The sequence below is a fragment of the Plectropomus leopardus genome, chromosome 4 (genome assembly GCF_008729295.1).
Source record: "Plectropomus leopardus isolate mb chromosome 4, YSFRI_Pleo_2.0, whole genome shotgun sequence".
Classification (NCBI taxonomy): domain Eukaryota; kingdom Metazoa; phylum Chordata; class Actinopteri; order Perciformes; family Serranidae; genus Plectropomus; species Plectropomus leopardus.
In genome coordinates, this window is record NC_056466.1 from 22826170 (window position 1) to 22843992 (window position 17823).

At 39.9% G+C, this 17823-nt stretch overlaps 1 protein-coding gene across 1 annotated transcript in view; it reads left to right on the plus strand.

Annotated features, from left to right (window-relative positions):
• Positions 1-1555: 1555 nt before the first annotated feature.
• gcgrb (glucagon receptor b) overlaps positions 1556-17823 on the plus strand; it is a 56391-nt gene continuing 40123 nt past the window's right edge. Inside the window, exon 1 of the mRNA XM_042485587.1 lies at positions 1556-1592. The gene's annotated coding sequence lies outside the window, so the exon portion shown is untranslated. The remainder of the gene's footprint in view (positions 1593-17823) is intronic.

Sequence of the window (17823 nt, forward strand, 5' to 3'; positions counted from 1 at the left end):
GGGGGCCTGATTCATCAGAGTGAATTGATGATTATTTGAACAAACTAACCTTTATTTCCCTGAGTTTCAGCAGAAGGAAAGAATTTCAAGGCAAAATTCAAGGATGGTGTTGTGAGTTTCAAACATTCCTGCGTTCTTGACTATTCTGTTAAGAATTTGTTTGCTCTCTTCCTGGTTTGTGCTCAGTCCTGACAGCTGCCAAGTATAGCCTATTATTTTCCTCATTCATCAATGCATTTGCAATAACGAAGACTTTGTTAATGCCTCCATGTCTGGTGTTTCATTTGATGTAAACATACACACTGTAGCTTTAAAAAAACATAGCTACACCCAGACATGTTTATGTATTTACAGGGCCTTCTGCAGATCTGCATAATTGCAGTACTTTTAGGCTAGGTGTCAATTATATCTAACATATTTTACACTAATGGCATATTATCATTACTTAGGCTAGATGAAGGCACTCTGCTTTGTAATCATTTTTCATTTGCAATCATTTTTGTAATCATCATCAAAGACGCCTGGTGCTTCCAGCCCAGCACAGCTCTAAATCTCTAGCCAGACTCTTCTCTTCTGTTGTTCCCAAATGGTGGAACAAACTTCCAAACTGTGCGTTCTGCTGAGTCCCTTTCTACTTTTAAGAGACAATTGAAAACTCAATTGCAGCTGTGCGGCACTTCTTCTGCCACTAGACGGCAATACCTGTGACCAATCACACCTGAAGCAGTTTTTGCACTTACTAAGGGTTTTTTCCTTAAGTCTAAATTCTTGCTTGTGCTGTACGTCGCTTTGGATAAAAGCGTCTGCTAAATGAAATTGTAGAATTGTAGAATTGTAGAATTTTTTTCCAACAGCTGCATTTTTGCAGACCTTGCTTTGCTGTTTTTTCAGGCAATTTAGATACATATTGGCTACATGACATTTATAGCCATTTAAAGCTGAAGTTCTTTATATATTATAGTATATAGTTTTTATTGTTACCGGAGATCAAAAAAGAAAAAAACTTGTGTGCCATTTTTTTCTGGTTATTTCATGGCGTTTATCACTGGGAGATTGTAAAAATTCAAATTCAACAGTGGTGTTCTTTAAATGCCAGTCAGGCTTTTTACATCATAAATGAAACATTTAATGACACACTTATTTTGACTGCGCTTCATCTACACGCTCACCCTTTTGAGTTGTATTTTGAAACTTCCCACCGGAAGTTTCCCTCTGTAGTCTGACTGGTTTGACAGAAATCGGGAGCTCAGAGCACCAACAGCGGACCATTCACACTCATTCAGCACCTGAGTCCACTTCAGCACGAGCGAGATTTCATTTAGAAAAGTGATTTGTAGAGACAGAGAAATAAAAGTGAGCTGTGACAGAAACGTAGCTGAACAAAAGGAAAAGTTAACAACTCAAAAATCCAGTTTTTCTCTCTTATTTCTTTTTCATCCTCAGCGCACTGTTTAATTTTCTTTACCTCTGGACTCGGTGATGCGCGCGGGCTGTGCGCTCGGGACTGTACCTGCGGTGATGGGCCGGGCCGCGAGATGAGCAGCGGGCGGTGTGGGGGAGCCAGGGGCGCGCGAGGAGGTCTGGACGCTTAGGTATGAACTCACTTTGTTTATCTTTTTTCTGTTCATCTTTACTATATCCCTGTTTCTGTTAACTGTTAGAAGAGTAACGTGTTGGTTGACGGTTTAACTTTCTGATGACAATGTGAGGAGTTCATTCTTCTTTTTTTTCTCCCGGTGGTTCAAACACTTTTATTCTGGAGGAGAGTGCAGACCCAACTTTTGGGGCTCTTCACGAGCTATAGTTATAGTGTGTGTGTGTGTGTGTGTGTGTGTGTGTGTGTGTGTGCTGTCATAGTCCTGTCATAGTACTGAAGGAACTAGACTTTGATAAAATATATTATTTTTTTCTTTCTACAATCAACTGCTCTGGCGTAGTTTAATCTAAATGAACAGCAAGTCAAGTTTACTTTGTCTTAAGTTATTATCTGCTTGTGGTCTTCAGCTGATCCATAAGTCATGACACATGGTCCATAATGTCATCCCTTGTATATAATATTCGAAATGTAGACCTTCTGGTAATACTGTTTCACTGTACAGTTTCTCTGAAATGTATAGATACATTGTGTCATTCTTTCCTTTTAAAAAAAAAATCTTTCTATATTACCCCCCCCCCCTATTTTTAGTTGCTTCTTGGAGCTATAGGCATTAATAATTTTACTACACATTGTAGACTGTGTATGATTGTGTATGTGACAAACAAACGTGATCTGATTTGATCAATTTGCTTTTAGATGTCTGGGACAGATAAGTAGTAGTGGATGTTTGAGACATCAGATGAGGCGATTAGAAAGACAGAGCACAGAATATGACTCCATGGATACTGCATTGCGTGTTACAGCTTATTTGCTCACGGTGAATGAGAGGCATATGATCAGCTGGAATTGAATTATGAGAACTTTGGAGTATGACTTATTTTTGCCCCTCATCTGTCCATCACTCTCTCTTGCTTTCTCTGTTTTTTTTTTTCTGCAAATCCATGAATATGCAGATGCAGGTGCTTATTATAATGATAGTATTTTTGTGGCTCCATAAAGATACGGTTTGCGTGATATGAAGTGCTTCAGAAATCTGGTTACATGATGATTTTGTTTGACTTTAACCTGATTGCTCAGTGGTTATTGTGTGAACATGACACAACTGGCGTCATTTTCATACGAAAATGGAACAAATCGTTTGTAATCTCAACAAATTTCCTTTCTTAAATGTCTTGTTATCGCTGCGGACGTGCTAGACTACGCTGGGTAATCATCTAGAATAAGCAGACATTATAACATCCGCCAGTTATTTTGCTTCTCACAGTTGACATCTGCACAGAAGAATTATTATAGCCTCATGCAGCTGCAACCAGAGTCCCTGTAATATGCCCTTAGGGGCCGAAAGTGGCCCTGCAGTCATCAACAGTTTGTTTACAGTAGCCTATAGAGGCCACATTAGACATAAATCAATGTTATATCCCTATAGAAGGGACTAATTGTGTGCCTGTGGTGGTTGCTATAATAATGCAAATTTTATTACATCAAGATCATACAATTATGATTTTGTTATCATAGAGCTGAAACAATTAGTCATTCATTTGAAACCATTTTGATAATTAATGTATGTGACAAGCAACAAAATATTAGGTATTTACTGGTTCCAGCCGTGCTGATTTGAGGCTTTTTTTGGTAATTCATGATAGCAAACTGAATATTTTTGAGTTTGCGACTGATGATCGAGTGAAACAAGCTGAACATACCACTTTGGGCTGCGGGAAACATCTAATCAAGGAAGCAATCATCAGATTAACAAGAAGTAAATGAAAAGTCCTATGTGGAAACAAAACAATGAGAACTGTTACATGCATGCCTGCTATTGGCTTTGTATAATTTCAGCTGGTGCATTCAGGATATTTATATTTTTTAATAAAGGCTATGCATTTGTACCTCAACAGTCTGCAGCTTACTGACAGGTTTCTCCGAGAAGTTCACCTTGACTCTCATCTGAGGCCATTTGAAAATTGTCTTCTGCTTTAAAAGGGGATAAAAGAGGCTGATGTGATTGTCCATTGGGGGCTGTCCCATGAACTTTGCATTCATCCCTGTCGTCCAGATTTCAAAAGCAGGGCTGGATGACATGAGGAAAATATGCAATATGCAATAATGTTGTTAAATATTGTGATAAGGACATTACTGGTGATAAATAAACAGAAAGTGTACTCAATTCTGCCTTTCTGATTTTTAGTGAATTTGCTGAATTTAAAAACTAAAGGAAATTATTTCCAACATTCTTGTGTTGAACAAGTTGAGTACTGAACTGAGCACAAAAGGCACCAAAAATGTGCATGTTTTAACTGATACTCTATCTCACCGAGTGCAATATTAAGGATGGGAATCCCCAGAGGCCCCAGGATATGTTCTCAAATCTTAGGTCACAATCTAAAGTTATTGTGACTTTTAATATTTTGCTATATGCCAGCCCAATCTCATACTGAATTCGTCAAATACAGCCACTTTTTCAGTAATTTCACTGTCAGACGCCAATGCAAAAAGCCACCTTTCATGGCGTCTTGATACACTGCTGGTTTGCAATGGGGCCGGATGGAACCTTTTGCCATGTTATCTCGTCGGCTGTTTGGTAACCAGGGTGGCAGTATGATATGTAGATGGGTGGCTTTAGTTCATTACACAGCTAAATGGCACCTATCTCTGGGCGGCGTCAGGTTGAAACGTTGCCAGTAACAACATAATATAATGAGCTAGAAGATCCCTTTAGGATTGGTATGGAGGGATGATGGATGGGTCCAGCAAACCCAGGACTTTCAATGGCCGTACTTCGCTTCCCATAGGAATGCAGAGCCAAGCCATGATGTTTTTTTTTTCTAAACCTAACCACCTGCTTGTGTTGCCTAATTCTAACCATTAGATTTTGTTGATGTGCAGCATTGGTTCCAGCGTACTGTAATGTCAACAGCAGACGCAGGAGGATACCTTGCCCGTCATATGTAGATGTGAAAGTCCACTGACAAAGCAGCGATATGTGACGACTTAGGATGAGAGCATGTTGCTGAGTATTATGAAACAATAAACTGCGATACATTGCGATTAAGTTTGTCATTAACAGCAAAGTATGCCCCCAAAGGCAAACTTTGTAAGAATCTGTTTTCTCTAATAAGATAAAAACGTTTTCAGTCCGTCAGTCTATCTATCTATCTATCTATCTATCTATATAATGTGCAGACCTAATTTTCAGGGTTTTCTTTTGATCTGTAAAAACTTCTCCAAGTTTGTGCTTGTGTTTGCACTAGAGCCCTTCTTTTACGCTGTGTCCTTTTGCCCCCTTCTGTGCTTTCACTCTCCAGGTAGTAAGTAATATCCTAAGTTGTCCTGCCTGAGGGCTCCATGGTGTCCTCAGACATCAGACCACTCTTTTGTAATGGTATGATGGCTGGAGATTTGATTTGCTTGGTCAGGATGGGTCAGTGTACATACAGGGGACATTTACAATGGGCAGATATTGATTCACAGACGCTGGTCTTCAAAACATGAAAGCAGAGGAAGTAAGCTAATGTCTTTTTCCCATTAACTTCTTCCTCCTGACACGAACACTATTGTCAAAAAGCTTCAAGGTTTCACTGGCTTAACTTTTTTTTTCGATCAATGCACTTACAAAGACTGAGGGTTGTTGTGGGACATGACTGGGCAAGTCTCATTCAGCAGGACTGTGGACGGAGCCTGTGGGGGCCATTGTTGGAGAAAAGTGATTACATTGACCTTTTGTCCATTAATATATTGGACTTTTACTTCACGAAGATACTTCTTGCCCAATGAGACACATTACAGCAGAATTACACTGCCTGTTGTTAGGGCTGGGCGATATCACGATATAAAATTTTCACATCGATTTTAGAAATCCTACACCAGAACATGAACATGACAGAACATGACAAACAAACAGAAGAACATTTCCTAAAACTGAGGTAGATTAAAAAAAATTATACTTCATACTGTAACTACATGTGCTATTAAGTGATGATGCATTACACCCCGCTCCTTCCTGTCTCTTCTTAAATTGATTATATGACAGTTTGGTGCACATTCATTGGGGTACGCCACTGTCCTATTTCCCAGTGTCAATGCACGTTATTCTCCAGAGAAGACAGAGATTATTCACACTTGTTCCCCAGATTGACACATGCTGGCTTCTGTACCTTGACTTCTTCCTCCGTCTTCATGACAAATATGATGTGTGCTATGAGTGTCAATGACATGCGTCAAAGGGTGTGACGCTCGCGGATGCAGGCAGTGTGTCATACTGTTTTAGTCCTTGTTTTTTCCCTGGTGAAAATTGCAGCACAGCGACACGTTATTCTATACTTTGTTGATTGCCACCATGTTGTCATTTCTTGGAGTTGGAGATTGAGGAAAAGGATGAAGCAAGGCGGAGGAGGAGCTGAAAGTTGATTGCAGTCTAGTGCATGTAGGAGACCAGACAAGCACAACATGAAACAGTGGATGGGTCATATTATAATGCATTAGTAAAAAAGCCAAAATAATTGTGAATTTATCCTTTTATCACATTGACACAGCAGAGCTGTGACCTAATGCTCTCTATGCTAACATGTTTAGCGGGTATGTCTACCTTGTCCATCATCCTAGATTAGCTTGTTAACATGATAACATTTGTTAATTAGACCAAACAAAAAATACAGGTGTGCGTAGACTGTATTAAGTAATGGGCATACCTGCTGTGATGTCACCCATCGGTTTGTGGATGGCTCATTTTGTACATGGATGTATTAAGAGAACTGGATACAGCGTTGAACATAGAGCCCCATTAATTCCTTTGAGAGCTGCTTAGTGGTGCATGAAGCCAAACTGTTCAAGTGCCATGTATAATTTAACCCGGTGATCCAGATATGATCAGCACTATTTCTGAACTGAGCGGCCCAGAACAAGTACACTAGAGACTTATGGTGGCCAAACATGGCCGAACAGCTAACTTTCAGTTTAGTGCTCTAAGGACAGAGGATGTTGTATGCTGTAGGGTCCTTTGAGCCAAATTGTGATTTTGGGCTTTAGCAATAAAATTTAACTGAATTACCTTAAATGGGGATAAGATTTTTTTGTTGTGTGGCTCCTCTAGACTTTCAAAATGTTATCAAATCACATGGACCAAATCCTGATAGTGAAACAAGTCATTTTATTGGAGATGTAAAGCTCAAAAACATTACCCATTGATTTACAGATGTCTCTTTCCCAATGTAAGTCAATGAGAAAAGTCTTTTTAAGCTGCAGCGCATCATGTGACAGGGTACGATACGATACGATACGATACGATACGATACGATACGATACGATACGATGTATTATGAGACTATACGATACGATATACACGATGCAGGGGAAATTTGTCTTGGACCCAGTGCTGCACAGGTAATGTCTCCACACTTACAACAAAAACAATTTTTCGCAATTAATCGTAATTAGATTGTTTGGCCAATTCAAAAAATCAACATCAAAGTCCAGCTCATTCCTGGGGGTGTGGTTTTGAAGCCTCTATTTGGTATTTTGAGTGTCACTGTCTTTAATCTTTGATTAAAATCCACTCTAAGGGGAGCATGAATTTCTGTACAAAATTTTATAGGAATTAATCCTTTAGTTGTTAAGATATTTCAGTCTACAACTTGATTTTAGTTTTAGTTAAAGCTGACTGTGTTGAGTCTCTGATAACTAGAAGCAGTATGGAGCAGTGATTTTTCCTCAAGTCAGAGGAAAATGCTGAGAGAATTTTTCACACTTTTACAGAAGCACATATTTTCAGTATGTAACCACTCAACCTTTTGCTACCTATGAGAATTTCTCTGAGAGATGGAGGTTTATGTAAAAGCAAGTTTTGCATATTTAATGTACTGTATATTTCCTTTAGTAGACTCCTCTATCTGATCTCTCTGTTATTCATTAGGATGGGTTAAGGTACCGGGTGAGTGATTACACAAGGAGCCTCACATTAGTCTTTCTCTCCTGCACACTAATTTACATCACTAATACACTGACATGCATAAACATACAGTAATTGATGGCAGCTGTGGCAATCATTTATATATATATATATATGTCAGCAGCAATAACCTACATGTTTGTGTAACTGCATCCAGAGTGCTGGGCCAGGCCCTGAAAATCTCTAAATTTCCTCCCAGCTCACTGTCCATGTTGTAACAGCCAACATAAAATATGAAAGGTTTTCAAACTTCAACAGGGAGCTGAGAGGAAATTTGAGGAACTAGATTTGAGCACTTATCATTTTTTAGTATTGCTGTACTTTCCTAGATATGAGTTTGTGTATGTGTGTGCAGTTGATTTGTGAATTTTTCATGTTAGTAGTGAAAAAGCACAGGCAGTTGATCCACTAACTTTTTTCCATTATCTGTTTCTGCGAGCGACAAAAAGAAAGTGGTGTGACAACGTAGCATGTTGAAGGGTGTTCCGCGTCTGTGTGTGTATGTTTTTTATGCATGCATGTTAAGAAGGTCTGCTCTATAAACACAATCGTTTATTTAATCAACATTGACCCAGACTGGTTTCTGACGCATGCTGTGATGTCACACACACACACACACACACACGCACACACACACACACACACACACACACACACATATATTGCGAGAACATTAGGAACAGATTGGCCCTGTCTGGTTAAACAGAAGCATTTTATGTGTCAGCGAAAATCACATCAATTAATCTTGGTCAGATGCTGATGTCATCAATGAGAGATGCCCCTGTGGCTAATTAATCCAGCAAATGACCGCAGGGCAGCGGGACACGAGGCTGCACGATTTACAGAAGCTTTAAATTGGTGAGATTTCTTTGTGGACATAGTAGAATTGAAAATGAGGCAAGTTTCAGTCCTGTGCTCTTACATGAATAAAATAGGAGTGTGCTATCAATATGCAAATAACACAAACATTCACACACACTCACACACACATCTGATAAGAGGATTATCAAAATGTTTTCATACTAACATAGTGATAATCCGTGTTCCAGGTGTTAAGAGCGATGTCTAGGAGTTTTCTGCAAAACCCTAGATGAAGTTAATTGTTTTCTAATGTCCAGTGCTAATGTTTTTCAAATTCTCGCCTTCTGTCTGCACACGGCAACTATGGTATGGTTATACCTGCACATCCAGCAGTTTCAACATCATTTATTTGGAGTCAGTTACATAGGAGGGGAGGCTTTCATTTTGTGTATTTTATTTTTATATGCCTGCGTGTCCCTTTGTATTATTCAGTGGCCTCTGTCTAAAATTGGTAAATTTTGATGTTTTTGTGGGTCTGTGAGTGCAGTGCAGCAGACAGAGTGCTCCATTAGTTCCTTTATTTCCTCAGCAGCAGTTTGTCACTGGCATGGTGGATAATTGATCTGTCGATCTATTCACAGCTGATCAGATCACATTGAAGGATGAGTTTGTAAGTGAAAGCAAACTTTTAGACCTAGAAAAATAAACAGTTTGGCGTCACTTTCAGTGTGCCTAATAGTGCTTCTAATGACCAGTCCAGTTCCAAAAATGTGTTTGTGGTTGCAGATGATTTCGTTGTGGTGGCCCGCCACAGATAAATGAATGTGTGGGAAACCCTGAAGATCTTTCTCCTCAGTGACAGAATCAACTCACAATGTTAGGCTGGTTGGTGATGTTAGCTTTGCCTTAGATCATGAGCCAAATATTTTGCCCTCTATAATCCTCACTGCTTTCATATTAGCACCCCTACCACTTTTGCATATCTGTACACTGGCCAAAAAATGGTGGTCATGATTGAGAAAAAAGGTGCAGGCGACAGGACGGCAGCGTGGAGCTGTCTAATATGGAGGTTTTTTTTAAAGGAATATTGTGCTGTGAAAAATGAGTATGATGTATTGAAATGAAGCGAGCAGAGTCACAGTTACCTGGCTGTCATAGAAACAGCTTGTTAACTCAGAGCCGTAAAGAGGCACTTCAGACAGACAGTTATTTGAAATATAACCCTGGCCATTACCTTTTATAAGTCCACACTGTGATGTCCATGCATGTGTCTGCAAAGCCACTGTGTGTGTGTGTGTGTGTGTGTGTGTTTCACGGATGACTATCTGGATGAATCTAATCTTCATGCTGTGCTGTGAGTTTCTCTGGATGACGGTGAAATTGAAAACCATGAATCAGTCCATCACATTCATTATGTACACTCATTCCACCACCTCCCTCTTTCTCTCTCTGAGGTTCAGAGTTCCTGGTCCGCATCTAAATCTCTTATCTCAGCCATTTCTCCCGTTAATAATTATACTATAATATAATACACTTCCTTTATCCACTCTGTCTGATAAGGGAGTCAGTTAAACACACTTCCTTTATGGTCCTGCTGTATGTCTTCTCTTCCTCCCCGTCCCTTCTCCTTTTATTTCACTATCTCCTCACATTGTACATTAACTGTCTCTGTATCTGCTACTACATCTCTTCCCCCTACGCTTTCCCATTCTCTCTGCAAAGCTCGCTCTCAAATTGCCCCAGTCTGAATCTCCCTGTATTTTCTCACTCTCTTTCTTGAAGCGTAAAATTGGACCTCTCCCACCTCTGCCCATAAAAGCATTGTATATGTGTGTGTTCATAAGTGTGAGTTTTAGCTCACTCATTCAAGTCCTCACCACCACCCTTGACTTTCATTTGACACCCCCCCATGACTGGGAACTTCACAGAGGCAGAATGCACTGTTCAACTATGATTGGACAAATTAGCATTCTGTCTACACTTAAAGACAAATGATGTCTCATGACCTTCATTAACAATAAAACGTGTGAAGGGAGAAGAGAATGATAAAACAGAAAAAGAGTGCAGGGATATATGAGACAAGTGCTGGACAAGTAATCTGGGCACCAGTAAAAAAGGTTTATTTAATTTGACACTGGGTATAAAGTTTGTCAAGTAACACATATATTGAGTGATTTCTGCTAAAGTGCTCCAGTTCTTTTACGAAAAATATTTGAGTCACTCCAACTAACTGGTGGAATCAACATTGTATTTAAAGACCACCAGGTTACCTTTTAGCTGGCAGTATGTCTCTGGAGATGATGGACAGACGCTCTGTCTGTCCACCATTTTAGTGCAGACTGAAATATCACAACAAACATTTCCATTAAAATATTTACAGACATTCATGGTTCCCAGAGGATAGATTCTTTTGTCTTTGGTGATCCCTCCCTACCAGTGGTGGCCTGTAACAAAGTACATTTACTTAAATATTGTACTTAAGTAAAGTTTTGTGAGTATCTGTACTTGATTTAACTGTCCTTTTTTGAAAACATATTACTTTGACTCTACTACATTTGAAAGACAAATGTTGTGGTTTTGAGTCCATTATATTTCTATGAAGGTTCTTGTTACTCGATACATTTGCTTTTCTTTTCCAAAATGCAAAAGTCCATAAACTGTGATTGTGCAGTTCTGTGTGTGGTTTGTGTGTTGAAGTGATGCTGGCATAACTCTACCCTGTGCCTGCGCTACTCAGACTGGGCAGCTCATCGGTAGAGAGGAGAGGTCAAGCTGTTTCGCATTTCTGGCAATGCTTTGCAATAAAAGTTGAATTCATGTATGTGCTGTCAAAAAAGCAGTCGACATTTTTTTGGCCAGATTAAAGCCGATAGTTGTCAAGATTCTGCAGTGAGTCCTGTTGTTGTTAATGATTGTTTCCATTTCAAGTTTTAAATTGCTTCAGATTGAATAAAACAACTTGAATTAACTTAGCCTGCTAATTATGACTTGCTTTACTTGGTTCATAAAGCAAATCAGCACAGTCAGCGGGTTGTTATAGAGTCATTAGGTTCTGTAAAGGTTCTGTAACAGTATATAAAAATGCATTGAAATAAAAAAAAAGAAAAGTACTTTGAATAATTGATCATTATAACAGCACATATGCCACTGCTTAAACTTAAGTACTAATTTGACTCAGCAACTTTCACTTGTATTGAGAAATATTTGACCAGGAATATCACACAACCTAAAATAGAGTAGTGAAAGCCTTTTTTTCTGCCTTTTATTCAGTCTCTGCTGAAGGTTGTTTGCTATTCCTTTAAGAATAGAGCAGCTGGGAAAATGTTGAATTTAACAGGGGAGAAAGAGGTTTCCTGCTCTAAATGTGTAAGGGAAGCCAATAGTACAGCACTGTAGGTTTTTACTAAGTGCAGCAAATGGACCGAAGACATGCTGGGAGCAAAGCAAATTGAAGCTGGCGAGCTATCCGCTGCCTCCGAGCTGATCCATTATACATGAAGCGCTAATATATAATGTGATCTACTGTACACAGCTGGGAGGAGAGACAGAGAAAGAGGAGGGATGGGGAGAAAAACAGAGAAGGGGAGAGAAGGGGGAGAAACGAGAAAGTGATATGTAAGGGGTTTGTCTGTGATGTCTGTCTGATGATTCAAACGAGACATTTTGACACCATCAGCACAGATCTGCTGTCACTGCTGTTTCTTGACACGGATGAATCCCAACTGACAGACTCGCTACTCCACTGACTCATTAATTACTGTGCATAAATGGACAGTAAAAACTGTTTGATGAATGAACTTAACATTGGATGCTTTTTGTAAAACCGCGTGGGCACATGTTTTTTTCAGTTATCTTTATCTCAGACACACACACACATGCAAACTATTTAAGGAATGAAAGACATTGCTTCGGACATGTCCGGGCTTGATGGCAGTGAGATCACACTGGCAGAGCTGTGATGTCCCTCTGAGCTTTACTGAATGAGCTTTTGTCTGACTCGCGTGCAGGCCATGCATACTTTGTAGTGCATGCGTGTGTGTGTGTGTGTGTGTGTGTGTGTGTGTGTGTGCGCGTGCACTGTTACGTAGAAGACAGTAGTGCTCCTGGAGACAGTATTTATAATTAGACAGGTGAACATTTACCCTCTGGGATATCACTTACCGCTCTTTGTCTTTCACCAACTTCCAACTAATATTTTAGTCATGCTGCTCGTCTGTCGTCATGACTCCTGTTGTTGGGACAACCATTATGCTGGCTCTCTACGGGACAGCTGAAGTTTGTCCTAACAGCACTCCTATGTGGTGCGAACTTCTCTATGTGTCAAGTATGAGCTTCTGTTGACGGTGACAAATGAATGGTGAAATGATATTTAATTTAAAAAGTGATAAAGTCTGACAACAGCTTTCAGCACACTCAGGTGTTTTAAGTACGATAGGGATTTAGAAGAAAAAGAACACCCAAGGGGGATGTGTGATCATTTAAACCTATTAGTTAAATTTAATTGGATGCTCTCTGCTGAGTAGCCAATAATGATGGAAACTTTCCTTATCAAAGAGAAACACAGTGACATTGTAAATCAAGAACAGTTGCATATGAAGCAGTTGTAAAGGATTCCTTCTGCTTTTTAGCGGGCAGGGGACTATACATAACTGCAGGATATCATTAAAATCATCATGCCAGAGGGAGCATGGATGCACCACCCAATTTCATCTCATGAGGAAGCGGATGTAAACAAAGTGGAGGCTGATGTGGTCAATTTTACATCGTAGCCAAATGTGAAAAGTCACCCCTGTGCAGCTGTCATGAATGTTGAATTTAGTTATAGAGACCAAAACCTTTTTGGCTGTAAACATGTTTTTTCTGCTGTAAAGTTGGGCATTTTAACTTAGGGGTCTATGGGGATTTACTCTGTTTTGGAGCCAGCCTCCAGTGGTCATTCATTGAACTGCAGTTTTTGGCTCTTCACCATTGGCTTTATTTTTCAGCTTTGGAAGTTTCCACTTGTTTTCAACATAAAACCTGCTGAACAACAGCATGTTGCCACAGCATTTAGCTCAAGCATCATTGTGTCCAAGTGCAGCCTCACAGAGCTGCCAGCAGGACTGTAGTCTTTCAGGCAGTGTGTTTTTTTTCATACTAAATATTGACAGATTGTCCTTCAGTCTTGCCCAAATCATAAAATTGGCCATCAATCACATGAAGCAAAGTCCTTCAAATAAAACAACGAAATTCGTCATTTGTAACTGTCCTTCAGACTGACACATGTTTTGGGATCTCGCACAGCTATGGGTTTGATTAGGTTTAAGAAGAAATACCTCTCCTTATTACAGTGTCCCTCAGGGTCAAAGCACAGTGACATTTCAGAAAACACATTTTACAAAATACAACGACATTTCAGAAAACACAATAACATAACATCATGTTTTCTAAAAAGTGCTGTGACCTTGCAGGACCACCGGGCCTCTGGCAGATTCCTGTTGACCTTTTGTTTCTATCATCATTTTGACTTTTATTCTAGAAATGTCTTGATGTTCTTGGTAATAAAAGGCAGTTACAACATAAAAATGTCTTTTAGCAAGAGGAACAGAGAGACAAGCCTGGTATTACTTTGGGTAAAGAGCGGAGGCCTTGTAGTTTGAAAAACTTCAGTACAAGATCATTTTCGGGACGGCACACCAGGCCAATCATCTCAGTTTAAGGCAGGTGGCTACATTAACTGCTACTAGCAAAACTTGGTGCCATGCGACTGTTTCCACAGCTCATAATTACCCAGACCCAATAGTCTGAAAAATGTCCCATTGGATCGAAAAGCCATTTGTCTGACAGCCCGGTGTCCTGAAAACAAAACTTTGCTCGTGGCTCTGAAGGGCCATTTCTCCAAAAATAGGCTATACTTTCTCTATCTCTATCTTTTTATTTTAAGCATGAGCATATGGTTAATTATTATGCAGAATGACATGCCTTTGCCCGACTAAAGGGAAGGCATGGACCGCTCAATTCTGCCTCTGATTGGCTTTCCCTAATATTCTCCCCGTTTCCCCGTGGTTCTCAAATATATTTCTGTCATGCCACCCTTCAGAGGCCGATAAATGTTAATGCACGAGGAAGCGACTAATATAGAGGAACCATGTTGAATTTAGTCAAGTAAAGTTCAGCATGGTAGCATCAGCAACCTCTTGCTTGTTTATTTTCCTATATTTATGCAAATTTCTCTCACTCCTCTATATTTCTTCTGGTCATCCATGCCCCATCTGCAGTGGGTCTGTGCCTCCTCAGAGGGGCCCTAACTTTATCCAATCTTACTCCATATGCCCAACTTTCTCCTCAAATACCTCTGAGAAAAGGCTCTTTAAAGAAACACGTTTGTTCTCAGGGTACCCGGCTATTGGACAAATGGCATTTCGGTCCAGTGAGAGACTTTTCGGACTATTGGGACATTGGAATTATTAGCTGTCGGAATTACTGGCAGTGCCCCATAACAAGACTAAACCAAACTATTGGTGGACAAGTTGCATTGTGGGTAATGTAGGCACCGGGTTTTGACAGGGAAGACAAATTTGTGGAACAAATACAATATCCCTCACCTGCTCCATCCGCTTTATTTATTCATTTATTTATTTATTTATTTTTTATAAACAGGTCCTTGCAGGCCAAAAAATACATCAATGAAATGCACCAGAGACTTGTACACTGATCATTATCACAGTCTTACAACTGCATTAATTGTGGTCGCTTGACAGTTAAAACCTAAGTTGTCCTGACATGAACTGGGCTTGTTTAGCAATCTTGATGGTTTTTCTAGGATTAGTCAACTGTGGCCAAACAAGAACTGGAAGCTGGAAAAAGGAAGAGCCAAGATTAAATAGAGGAAGTGGATTATATTTGGTGTCTGCTGTATTTGGGGATCAAGTGTAAAGGATGGAGGCATGAATGACAGAGTGGAATACTTCGGGATTCAGTATTTAAATACACCTTTTAGAAGTGTCTGTAAGTGTATCCTGAATACCTAAAATGTAATTTTAATGTCCTTGCTGCCAAAAGGTGGACATAATTAAGCAGATCCCCTCTGTGCTCGGGACTGGTTTTCATTACATATGATTACAGAAAAGACTCAGGTCACAGATCCTGGTCCATAGAGAGCAGTCAGGGAGAGCAGGACACAGAGGAGAGAGGATATTGATCCTAGAATAACTAAGTCATCTAATTACAAACCTAAATTCCACTTGAGGTTTATTGTAGATTACTCATGTTGGTTCCACCAGCTCGGCTCATCTGAAAGAACAATCTCACCCAGATCAGCCAAACTATCAGTCTCAGCAGCGCAGCTGACCAACATCATAAACTGCAGCACGTAGAGCGCCTGCCAAGCACAGATCAATATGCTGTAGACTTAAAGCATGGTGGGTTAAGAAGCTGATTAAGATCTTCAAGGGCCTACTGCATGTTTGACCTCACAGTGGCCAATGGCCACCATGCATTCTCCTCTACTGTCACTACAACCACCACATAAGCATTTAGACACAAGACTGTGTACCAAAACATCCATCCTACACGTTTACCATCCCACTACAAATCCATCTAGTTTAGAACCATATCGACAACATAAGACCAGTGAGACCTCTGATGACCAAACAACTGATCCACTCGTGTAAAGACTGAAAAAAAAAAGCCCATGGAGCCCAGGATGTGTCGTGGAGAAAATCTCATTTGTGCTTCTGATTTATTAATTCATGATCACAAATGACTTAATTAGTGCTCTTGATATCATGTTTAATATTTAGAAAACTTTTTTTGAAGCATTTCTGAAGTGCTCCAGAACCCCTGAAAGTGAGTTTTTGAATTTGGATGTCATTAGCATTATCATCGATGTTGACATCAAAACAGTCCCTTAGTCTGTAAAATTTGTGTGAAGTGTCAAGGATAATGCAAAGTATATCCACATATCTCAGTTCAGTCAAAATATATGCATCCTACAAGTTAACAGTAGTGATAGTGTGACAACTGACAGCTCTCGAGTCAGCACACATTGCTGGACAATACTAGAACATTAACTGTCACACAAATTATTAGAAAAAAATACGAGAAATTTGTCATCTTTATATAGCTCAGACTGTTTGAAACTAAATGCTCACGGTACTCTAATTCAGCGAAAACAGTTACACAGGCAGATTACTGAAGCGGGGGTGAGCCTCCCCACGGCGTAGACCACATGGTCAGCATCAAGCTGTGAGAATAAACAATCATCCAGTGCCAAGAAAAGCCTGACAACTCAACATCCAGGCACAGCAAGCTATGAGAAAAGTAAAAACGTGCTGTCTTTGGTGTCATCACTTCCTGTTAACTGCCAATCTTCTACTCGTGATTCTTTTGCTGTATGGCTGTTGGTACGTCAAACCGCTGCCATGCACAGATATTTTGGGCAAAAGGAGTAGCTGGCTGCATGTGTTTAAAAGGCTTAAGAGGTTCTTACAGGTTCTTACAAGGCTGGTTTGAGTAATAGACTTAGCAGAAGCCTGCACACTGCACGGTTATTCATAATACTGCGAAGAAGGATTTAACAACTTAAAAGTTATGTCACTCATGCAACAATCACAAGATGAAAAGTATGACTATGATGCTGTTCACGTTACAAAGTAATTTATCAGGAATGTGCACTGACACATATTTGAGTGGCCAATGCAAACACCTTTATTGGATGACGTTGTGTTATATTGCAGCATGGTTCAGCTTTTTGCTGTGTGACTCTGTGTTTTTTCCCCACCATTACCTCCCCTGTGCCTCGCTGAAATGAAGGAGGAGGCTGTGTTATTTAACACTGCATTGTCAACTTTCTGAATAGAGAGTACCCTCGTAGCAAAAGAAAAAAAAATCTTTCTTTCATTGTCTGTAGGAGACTAAAGTTTTTGGCACAATGGGACAATATGATGGTATTCTGACTGTTAGTCACACAGCCTTGAGTGTGACTTTGACATATAAAGGTACATCTGACACACAAACACACACTTTTCGCTCCTATTTTTTTTTTTAAAGAAGTACCTCAGTAAGAAAGGATCAGAAATAATTTATTCTCATCCCGACTCGTCAAATATCGCTGCTTGGTCAGTGCCATTCCAGTCTACATAGTACGTGTGTATGCTCCGTGTGTCTGTTGTCGACGTGGACAAGACGGTGTGCCAATTTACGTCTCTTACATGCATGTCTTTTCAAAATCCACTTCTGTTATCATAAAAAATGTACAGTTTTTTGGTCTGTTTTGGTGTCTGTTGTTCCTCAACTGTCTGTATCTCAGACACACACACGCACACCTGCGCCGGTGTGTGGCGAAACTTGACTTGACTGTCTGGAGCATCCCTTGTATTGCGGCACCATTTACTGTGGCTCTGTTTGACTCTTTCATTGTCAAAGTTAGTGCACGAGCTCCACTTCCTCTATTCTTACCTTTAGCAATAAAAGCCCAAGAGGGATATGCTGCGTCACAGCTTAC